The sequence below is a fragment of the Ailuropoda melanoleuca genome, chromosome 15 (genome assembly GCF_002007445.2).
Source record: "Ailuropoda melanoleuca isolate Jingjing chromosome 15, ASM200744v2, whole genome shotgun sequence".
NCBI classification, from domain to species: Eukaryota; Metazoa; Chordata; class Mammalia; order Carnivora; family Ursidae; genus Ailuropoda; species Ailuropoda melanoleuca.
The window spans coordinates 19554714-19564396 of NC_048232.1; the positions used below are offsets into that span (position 1 = coordinate 19554714).

The 9683-nt window shown below is 40.0% G+C and overlaps 1 protein-coding gene across 18 annotated transcripts in view; it reads left to right on the plus strand.

The window, feature by feature from the left end:
• Positions 1-9683, plus strand: part of MLLT10 (MLLT10 histone lysine methyltransferase DOT1L cofactor) — a 242357-nt gene that overhangs the window by 23048 nt on the left and 209626 nt on the right. For 2 of the 18 annotated variants that reach the window (XM_034644097.1, XM_034644094.1), the window contains exon 1: positions 5926-6029. The exons of 14 other annotated variants lie outside the window; for them this stretch is intronic. The gene's annotated coding sequence lies outside the window, so the exon portion shown is untranslated. Of the gene's footprint in view, positions 1-5925; positions 6082-9683 lie in introns of those variants that run through there. 2 more of the 18 variants (XM_034644096.1, XM_034644093.1) reach the window with 1 other exon arrangement.

The following is a 9683-nucleotide window of genomic DNA, read 5'->3' on the forward strand; positions in this document are numbered from 1 at the left end:
AATTCACTTTTCCTTTTCCTCTCTCTCTCCTCCCTTTTTTCTCCTCCTCTCTTTCCATCTTCTTCCCCTCTCCTTCTCTCCTTCCCTCTTCCTCCCTCTTCTTTCTCTTTCCCTCCTCCTCCTCTTCTGCCTCTCCTTTTCCCTCTTCTGCCCCCTCTCCCTCCTCTTCAATTTTTCCCTCTTCCTCCTTTTTTTTTTTTTTTTTAAGCTAGTACACCTTCTGGGTACCATCTCCCTGCTGTCATCTGGGCTGATTTCTCTTTATGCCTGGATCTTTCCTTCACTGTCATCTTGGGAATTTCTTTTCTTTTCTTTTTAAAATATTTTTATTTATTTATTTGACAGAGAGAGAGACAGCCAGCGAGAGAGGGAACACAAGCAGGGGGAGTGGGAGAGGAAGAAGCAGGCTCATAGCGGAAGAGCCTGATGTGGGGCTCTATCCCATAACGCCGGGATCACGCCCTGAGCCAAAGGCAGACGCTTAACTGCTATGCCACCCAGACGCCCCTTCCCCCCACTTTCTGAGGCACTTCCTTACTTTGTGTTCTAATCCTGCACCTAAATTTCTAAAGTCTGTTATACTTTTACTTTCCAAGGGCTCTTTCATACTCTCTGTTCTTTATTTTTTTCCTTCCGTTTTTATTTCTTGGATGCATATCTTTTTTTCTTTTTTAATTGAAGTGTAATTGACACATAATGTTACATTAGTTTCAGGTGTACAACATAGTGATTCCACAACTCTCTATGGTATGCTGTGTTCACCACAAGTATAGCTATCGTCTGTCACTGTATAATGCTATTACACAGTCACTGACTGTATTCCTTACGCTGTGCCTTTTCATCCCTGTGAGTCATTCATTCCATAACTGGAAGCCTGAACCTCCCCGCTTCCCCCGCACCCATTTTGCCCATTCCCTCAGGCAGCCACCAGTTTTCTGTATTTATGGGTCTGTTTTTGCTTATTTTCTTTGTTCATTCATTTGTTGTGTTTAGATCCCTTATAAAAACAAAATTATGTGGTATGTGTCTTTCTCTGACTTATTTCACTTAGNCTTTCCATCTTCTTCCCCTCTCCTTCTCTCCTTCCCTCTTCCTCCCTCTTCTTTCTCTTTCCCTCCTCCTCCTCTTCTGCCTCTCCTTTTCCCTCTTCTGCCCCCTCTCCCTCCTCTTCAATTTTTCCCTCTTCCTCCTTTTTTTTTTTTTTTTTAAGCTAGTACACCTTCTGGGTACCATCTCCCTGCTGTCATCTGGGCTGATTTCTCTTTATGCCTGGATCTTTCCTTCACTGTCATCTTGGGAATTTCTTTTCTTTTCTTTTTAAAATATTTTTATTTATTTATTTGACAGAGAGAGAGACAGCCAGCGAGAGAGGGAACACAAGCAGGGGGAGTGGGAGAGGAAGAAGCAGGCTCATAGCGGAAGAGCCTGATGTGGGGCTCTATCCCATAACGCCGGGATCACGCCCTGAGCCAAAGGCAGACGCTTAACTGCTATGCCACCCAGACGCCCCTTCCCCCCACTTTCTGAGGCACTTCCTTACTTTGTGTTCTAATCCTGCACCTAAATTTCTAAAGTCTGTTATACTTTTACTTTCCAAGGGCTCTTTCATACTCTCTGTTCTTTATTTTTTTCCTTCCGTTTTTATTTCTTGGATGCATATCTTTTTTTCTTTTTTAATTGAAGTGTAATTGACACATAATGTTACATTAGTTTCAGGTGTACAACATAGTGATTCCACAACTCTCTATGGTATGCTGTGTTCACCACAAGTATAGCTATCGTCTGTCACTGTATAATGCTATTACACAGTCACTGACTGTATTCCTTACGCTGTGCCTTTTCATCCCTGTGAGTCATTCATTCCATAACTGGAAGCCTGAACCTCCCCGCTTCCCCCGCACCCATTTTGCCCATTCCCTCAGGCAGCCACCAGTTTTCTGTATTTATGGGTCTGTTTTTGCTTATTTTCTTTGTTCATTCATTTGTTGTGTTTAGATCCCTTATAAAAACAAATATGTGGTATGTGTCTTTCTCTGACTTATTTCACTTAGGATAATACTCTCTAGATCCATCCCTGTTTTTGCAAATGGAAAGATCTCATTCTTTTTTTATGGCTCAGTAATACTTCATTGCGTGTGTGTATGTGTGTGTACGCACACTACATGTTCTTTATTCTTTTATCCATGGACACTTGAGTTGTTTCTATATCTTGGTTATTTATTTATTTATTTTTAAAGATTTTATTTATTTATTTGACAGAGAGAGACAGCCAGCGAGAGAGGGAGTACAAGCAGGGGGAGTGGGAGAGGAATAAGCAGGCTCCTAGCGGAATCCCAGAATGCTGGGATCATGCCCTGAGCCGAAGGCAGACGCTTAATGACTGCGCCACCCAGGCGCCACATATATCTTGGTTATTTTAAATAATGCTGCAATAAACATAAAGGTGCATATTGTTTTCATTTTCTTTTGGTAAGTACTCAGTAGTGGAATTATTAAATAATCTACTAATCTATTTTTAAAAAATATTTGTTTATTTTGAGAGAGAGAGCACGAGCTCAAGTTGGGGGAGGGGCAAAGGGGGAAAGAGAATCTCAAGCAGATCCCCCGCTGAGTGTGGAGCCTGATGCAAGGTTTGATCTCACAACCTTGATATCGTGACCTGAGCCGAAATCAAGAGTCACACGCCAGGTTCCCCGTGGTAATCTGCTTTTAATTTTCGAGGAACTTCCATTTTGTTTTCCACAATGGCTGTACCAGTTTATTCTAGCAACTGCACGAGTGTTCCCTTTACTCTATATCCTTGCCAGCCCTTGTTATTTCTTGTGTTTTTGATACTAGCCATTCTGACTTTTTAAACATTTTATTCTTAAGTAATCTTTATACCCAATGTGGGGCTTGAACTCATGACTCTGACATCAAGAGTCCCACGTTCCACCAGCTGAGCCACCCACGTGCCCCAGCTCTGCTCTTTTTTTTCCCCCTGCTTACTTTTTTTTTTTAAGATTCTATTTATTTATTCGACAGAGATAGAAACAGCCAGCGAGAGAGGGAACACAAGCAGGGGGAGAGGGAGAGGGAGAGGAAGAAGCAGGCTCACAGTGGAGGAGCCTGATGTGGGGCTCGATCCCATAACTCCGGGATCACGCCCTGAGCCAAAGGCAGACGCTTAACCGCTTAACCGCTGTGCCACCCAGGCGCCCCGACCCCTGCTTACTTTTTAATTGGATATTTTGGTGTTGAGTTGTAGTTCTTTTTTTTTTTAATTTTTGTATATCTTTTTTATTTTTTATTTTTTTAAGTAGGTTCCACACTCATGACTCTGAAATTAAGTGTCACCTACCTACCAGCCAGGTGCTTCTATTCTTTATATATTTTGGATATTAATCCCTTATCTGATACATCATTTGCAGATACTTTCTCCCATTCAGTGGGTTGCCTTTTCATTTTGTTGAGGATTTCCTTTGCTGTGCGAAAGCATTTTATTTTGATGTAGTCCAATGATTTATTTTTGCTTTTGTTTCCCTTGCTTGAGGAGACCTATCTAGAAAAATGTTTCTATGGCTGATGTCAAAGATATTAACTGCCAGTGTTTTCTTCTAAGAGTTTTCTGGTTTCAGGTCTCGCATTTAGGTCTTTAATCCATTTTGAGTTTATTTTTGTGTAACTAAGAAAGTGGTCCAATTTTGTTCTTTTGCATGTAGCTGTCCAGTTTACCCAGCACCATTTATTGAAAAAAAATGTCTTTTCCCCATTGTATATTTTTGCTTCTTTTGTTGTAGATTAATTGACCATAAAAGCTTGGGTTTATTTCTGAGCTCTCTATTCTGTTCCACTGATATGTGTGTCTGTTTTTGCACCAGTACCATACTGTTTTGATTATTATAGCATTGTATATCTTGGAATCTGGGATTGTGATACCTCCAGCTTTGGTCTTCTTTCTCAAGATTGCCTTGGCCATTTGGAATCTTTGTGGTTCCATACCAATTTTAGCTTTATTGTAGTTACCTGAAACATGTTGGTGTTTTGTTACAGATTATAGCCTGCTTTGGGTAGTGAGGGTCTTTTAACAATATTGGTTCTTCCATTCCATGCGTATGGAATATCTTTTGGATGCAATTTTTCTCTTAACTGTGAGGATATTTGTTAGAAGGTTTGCTTTGTTTTAGGTCTCTGAAGTTTTTGTCTGCTCCTGGGACTCTTTTACCCAGAATTTCTTTGTACCATTGTTTTGGCCTGTCTTGTTAGAGACCTTGTTAAAATGTGACTCTTGGGGCGCCTGGGTGGCTCAGTCGTTAAGCGTCTGCCTTCGGCTCAGGGCATGATCCTGGCGTTACGGGATCGAGCCCCACATCAGGCTCTTCCACTGGGAGCCTGCTTCTTCCTCTTCCACTCCCCCTGCTTGTGTTCCCTCTCTCTCTGGCTGTCTCTCTCTCTGTCAAATAAATAAACAAAATCTTTAAAAAAAAAATGTAACTCTTAGCTACGTATTTGAATTTCAGACAAACTTCTGATGAGTTGATTGGAAGCTCTGTGCATGTGGGCAGGGATTGTTGCTGATTGGCTTCCTTATAGGTGATCTAACTGGAGACCACCAGTGGGTTAGCTTATTGAGAGGGAAATCTTCCAGTCATCTCTTTGGGATTGATAAACCTGATTATTCAATATTCTTTGAGCCAGATGTTTGCTGGAATTTCACTATTTACAGTTAGATTTTCAGTTACTTATTTTTTGGTATGGTACCCCTTTCCTCAGCTGTGCCTGGTACCCCCAAATCCAGATTTCCTCGTTTACCCTTTCTGCAGTTTTCCAGGATGGGTAGTTGAGAAGGAGATTAGTGGGAAGTTTGGTTGTTTTTCAGAGTGTACCCTCTCTCTCCTGTTTTTAGCTTCACCCGAACCCATTCCTTTTGGATACATATAGCACCACTGTGCATGTATGACTCCCCAGCCCTGATGCCTGGTACCTAGAATTCCTCCAGTTGCTGCCATATAGTCTAAGATACATTGCTTTTGGGCTTATCTTACTACAGCAACCTTTTCTGATTTGTTAAGCATTTACTACTTGTCTCCTTTCTAGCTTCTGAAATTTTATAGCTGTTGTCTTCTCTTATGTTCTTTTTCTGTTTGTGGCTTTATGTCCTTTTATCTCATTTACTGGAGTTCTAGGAAGGAAAAGAGGTAGTTTTTAAGTGGAATTAACTCTGTGCTTGTGATGTGGTCTTCTACCATTTCTTCCAGGGTCTTTTTAAATGTTTTAGTGTGTTCTTTCTACTTGCTTTCCCCCCCCCACTCACTTCACACACATTTTTGAATTTTCCCATGGAGTCTACTTTCCCTTTACATTTTTTACCTTTCATTTTTTGTCTTTTCTCTTTCACTAGGAAGCTTCCTGGAAGAATAAAGCTGTAGTTGGTAACTCCGCTTCAGTTGTTTACTGTAGTCTAGCCTCTTAGTTGTGCATAATGATTGAGATACAACTTAGTTGTCATTTTAAGCAATAGCATATGTAATCTGCCTTTGCTGTAATATTCTCATCATGGACACATGTCCATTTTGTCTTCCAGTGACCCTTATATAGAAGTCCATGTACAAGAAATCCTTTAATAACTTAGCTTCAGGAAAATTGATGACTCCCTCGAGGATCCTGGTATATTTCCTCTTTTTTGATAGCTCCCGGATACACATTCTGTATTTTCTTTTTGTTCTGGCTACCAGGCAGCCCAGAACCAGATCTGGTCTTTAGTTACAGCAGTTGTATTAATCTGATTATTAGTATATTTGTTTCTTCCTCCTCCTCCTATGGGGTTTAGTACTTCACCTCTTATCTCTGTTTCTCTGCGTGTTGATTTCATTCTCTCATACTACAGACTCTCTACTTCATGAGGCTGGAACCATGACTGCTGGCAGCTCTTGGCTCTCATCTTCCCAGCCCCTTCTACCAGAAGAAGGGGCTCTCTTGAAGAATCCTGGGAAGGACTCTGATTGGCCTGTCTTGGATCATGTACCCACCATCCCTGTGGCTGGAGTGGGGTGGGTACTATGAATGGCAACCCTCACTAGAACTACATAGTTGGAGTCAGGGGTAAGAGCAGTTTCCTTAAATCAGGGGGATGTCCTTCATACTGGCTTTCAATGTTCATTTTTCTATTTTTTGTTGTTATAATACAGTTTGTAGACTGCCTCAAATCCTTTTCTGAAAAAAGTTTGGGTGTAAATAAGTGCATAAGATATCACAAACTCCTATTCAGTCACCTTTGATACCATTACATTTGGCTCTTAAGTCTACCACTATTGATTTTGCTGTTAACTTAAGATGGACAAATCCAAAAGTTTTTCAGTTTTATTCTGTTTGATCCACTTTCAGCATTTAAAACTGTGATTACTCCATTGCGCTGTGATCACTAGTGCCATTGCAAAAACTGTGATCACTCCATTCCAGCTCTCTCTTCTCATGACTTTTGGGAAGCTGTTTTCTTCTCTTACCTCTTTAAACATTTCCTTTTGGTTTCCTGTTTGGCATTAATTCCTTAATTCTTTAAAATTTAAGTTACATGATTGCTTTTCTGGCTTGTTTTATTTGGTTACCTTACTCTATGAAAACTTAAGATGCATGCTTGGGGATCTTTTAAGCATCAATATCACCTGAACAGTTTTATTCTAGCCTTCAGATCCATATTTGCAGTTACCTTCTGGATATTTCTATTTAGGTATCCTAGGCATCTTAAATTTGATTTCTCTACCACTGTAGTCACTGGCATAATTTAAGCTTTAATTTTTTTGTCTAGATTATTATAACAGCTTAAATTAACTTATTTAGTCTTTGGTAAGATGATATATTGACATGGTTCAAAAAATATAAAAAGATAAACAGTGGGCTGCCAGGGTGGCTCAGTTGGTTAAATGTATGATTGGCTCAGGTCATGGTCTCAGGGTCCTGGGATCAAGCTCCACATCAGGCTCCCTGCTCTGTGGGGAGTCTGCTTTTCCCTCTCCCTCTGCCCCCTGCGCCGCCCACCCCCACTTGTGCTCTTTCTCAAATAAATAGTCTTTAAAAGAAAAAAGATAAACAGTAGGTGAACCTGGCTGGCTCAGTTGGTGGAGCATGAGACTCGGTCTTGGGGTTGTGAGTTCAAGCCCCACATTGGGTGTAGAGATTACTTAAAAATAAAATCTTTGAAAAAACAAAACAAAAGATAAACAGTGAAAGTTTTTCCTCCTAAACCTCTTATTTGCCTAGGTTTGCTTCCAAACTTCCCATTGTTACTATTTTTTAATTCATTTTCCTAGTTTATATATATATATGCTTTATATACATAGACTCTTATTTTTATTCCTTTTCTGTAAAATGTAGCACATTACACATACTTATAACAGACTTCTCCCTTTTCTTTTTTACGCCTCCCCTTTTCAGTACAGTCCGTGTCTGTACTGAAGATTTCAAGATTGTCTTCTACAAAGCAAATGTAGTTGTCCTTTCCAGTTTCCTATAGTGTTTCTTAACTGTTGGTGGAGGAAGACTTTTTTTCTGGTCCGTAGTATTTTTACTAAAAGGATTGTATTTTACACTGACACTTTTTTTTTTTTAAAGTAATCTCTCTCCAACATGGGGCTTGAACTCACGACCCCAAGTTGCGCGTTCTATCAGCTGAGCCAGCGAGGCACCCCTGACATGTTTACTTTATGCATGGAGCACGGCCGGGTAAACACCCTTCCCCAATACCCCATCCCCAGCAATAATAAAAGTCTGGGGTCTGTCTCCTGGCTAGCTCAGCTGGTAGAGTATCACAGTTCTTGATCTCAGGATCATGTGCTTGAGCCCCATGTTTGTGCAGAGTTTACTTAAAAGAAAAAAGTTTATTTCTGCAGTTATACAGTAGAGCCAGAAAGTTAATGGTATTATGGGGCACCTGGCTGGCTCAGTTGACAGAGCATGCGGCTCTTGATTTTGGGGTCATGAGTTTGAGCCCCACGTTGGGTGTAGAGATTACTTAAATAAACAAACTAAAAAAGAAAAAAAAAGTGGTGGTATTGTTCTAGAGCCAGCTAGAGATTACAGCTGCCCTAACAAGATGTAAACTTTATTTCCCCATTTGTATTGCCCCTACCTCTTTTACTAATCACTTTCTCTACTCTGTCCTCTACATAGCTATGAGCAAATAATGCCAAAAGATGACTTTCTGTGTGTTATTCTCAGATGCCATCTGTGTTTTTCTGTTCTCTAAGTACCAGAGTACAAAGTATTTTTCTCTGTCTTAAGAAAATTTGCTCTGATTTTTGTATACTAAGTGCAGGAATGCTTATTTTTGGATAATTGGGGAAAGGAAGATAAATAGAGAAAATGCATAATTTCACCCAGAGACATTCAGGCAGTTCAGTAGTAGTGTTAAGATCACGGGCTTGGAGTCAGATGGATTAGATCCGTGTCTGGGCAAGTTTATCTTCTAAGCCTCAGTTTCCTCCTCTCCAGAATAGCATGGAGCTCTTGTTTATGTGCCAAGTATTGTCAGGTGCTTTATATGAAGGAATATATTGTTTTACTCTCTCAACAGGACAGTGAAATAGGTACTGTTTGTATGTCTTGTTTTTAAATAATGAGGCAACTTGGGGCCTAGAGAGGTTTAGTAATTTGTTCAGCGGGTATACCAGGTTTTGAATCCTGGGCCCTCCAGAAATGATGGTTTTAAGTGTTACACTATGCTACAGATTCTAGTTCAAGCAGGTAACCAGAAGCGTTAATACATATGTATATGTGAATATCTTGATGTTATTTTAGAACAGAGAAACAGAAAAATGAAGTAGCGTCAGTGTGGTGAGATTAGGAAATACAGTTGACCCTTGGGCAATGGGTTTGAATTGTCTGGGTCCACTTGTTGTTGGACTTCATTAATAAATACAGTACAGTACTGTAAATGTATTTTATTTTCCTTATGCTTTTCTTTCTTTTCTTTTCTTTTTCCTTTTCCTTTTCCTTTTCCTTTTCCTTTTCCTTTTCCTTTTTTAAAGTGGCTCCATGTCCAGTGTGGAGCCAAATGCGGGCTTGAACTCACGACCCTGAGATCAAAACCCGAGCTTAAGGTCAAGAGTCAGACGCTTAACTGACTGAGTTACCTAGGCACCCCCCCTTATGATTTTCTTAGTACTTCTTTTTTCTAACTTACTTTATTGTAAGAATACAGTATTTAATACATATAAAATATATGTTGACTATTATGGTAAGGTTTCCATCAACAGTAGGCTATTAATAGTTAAATTCTTGGGGATTCAGAGGTTTGGGTGTGGATTTTTGACTGTTGAGGATTTGGCACCCATAACCTCCATGTTGTTCAAGGGTCAACTGTATATTATTAGTTATAAAGACACAATTCCTTCAGGGTTGGATTTTTCCCTGAGGCTTTTTAGTTTCTGCCATTGTATGTGTATATTTTAACCTCTTGTTCATACTTTATTCCCTTTGTCATTAAAGTTAGGAAGGAAAAATTTAGATGAGCTGTGTCTCTGTTTGCAAAAGTTTTGTTTTACTTAGATGTTCCAAAAGATTTTTTTTCTTTTTTTCTTTTTTTTAAGAGAAGGAGGTGGGGAGGGACAGAGGGACAGGGGAGGGAGAGACTCATAACCCTGAGATCATGACCTAACTGAAATCAAAAGTCAGACGCTGGGGCGCCTGGGTGGCACAGCGGTTAAGCG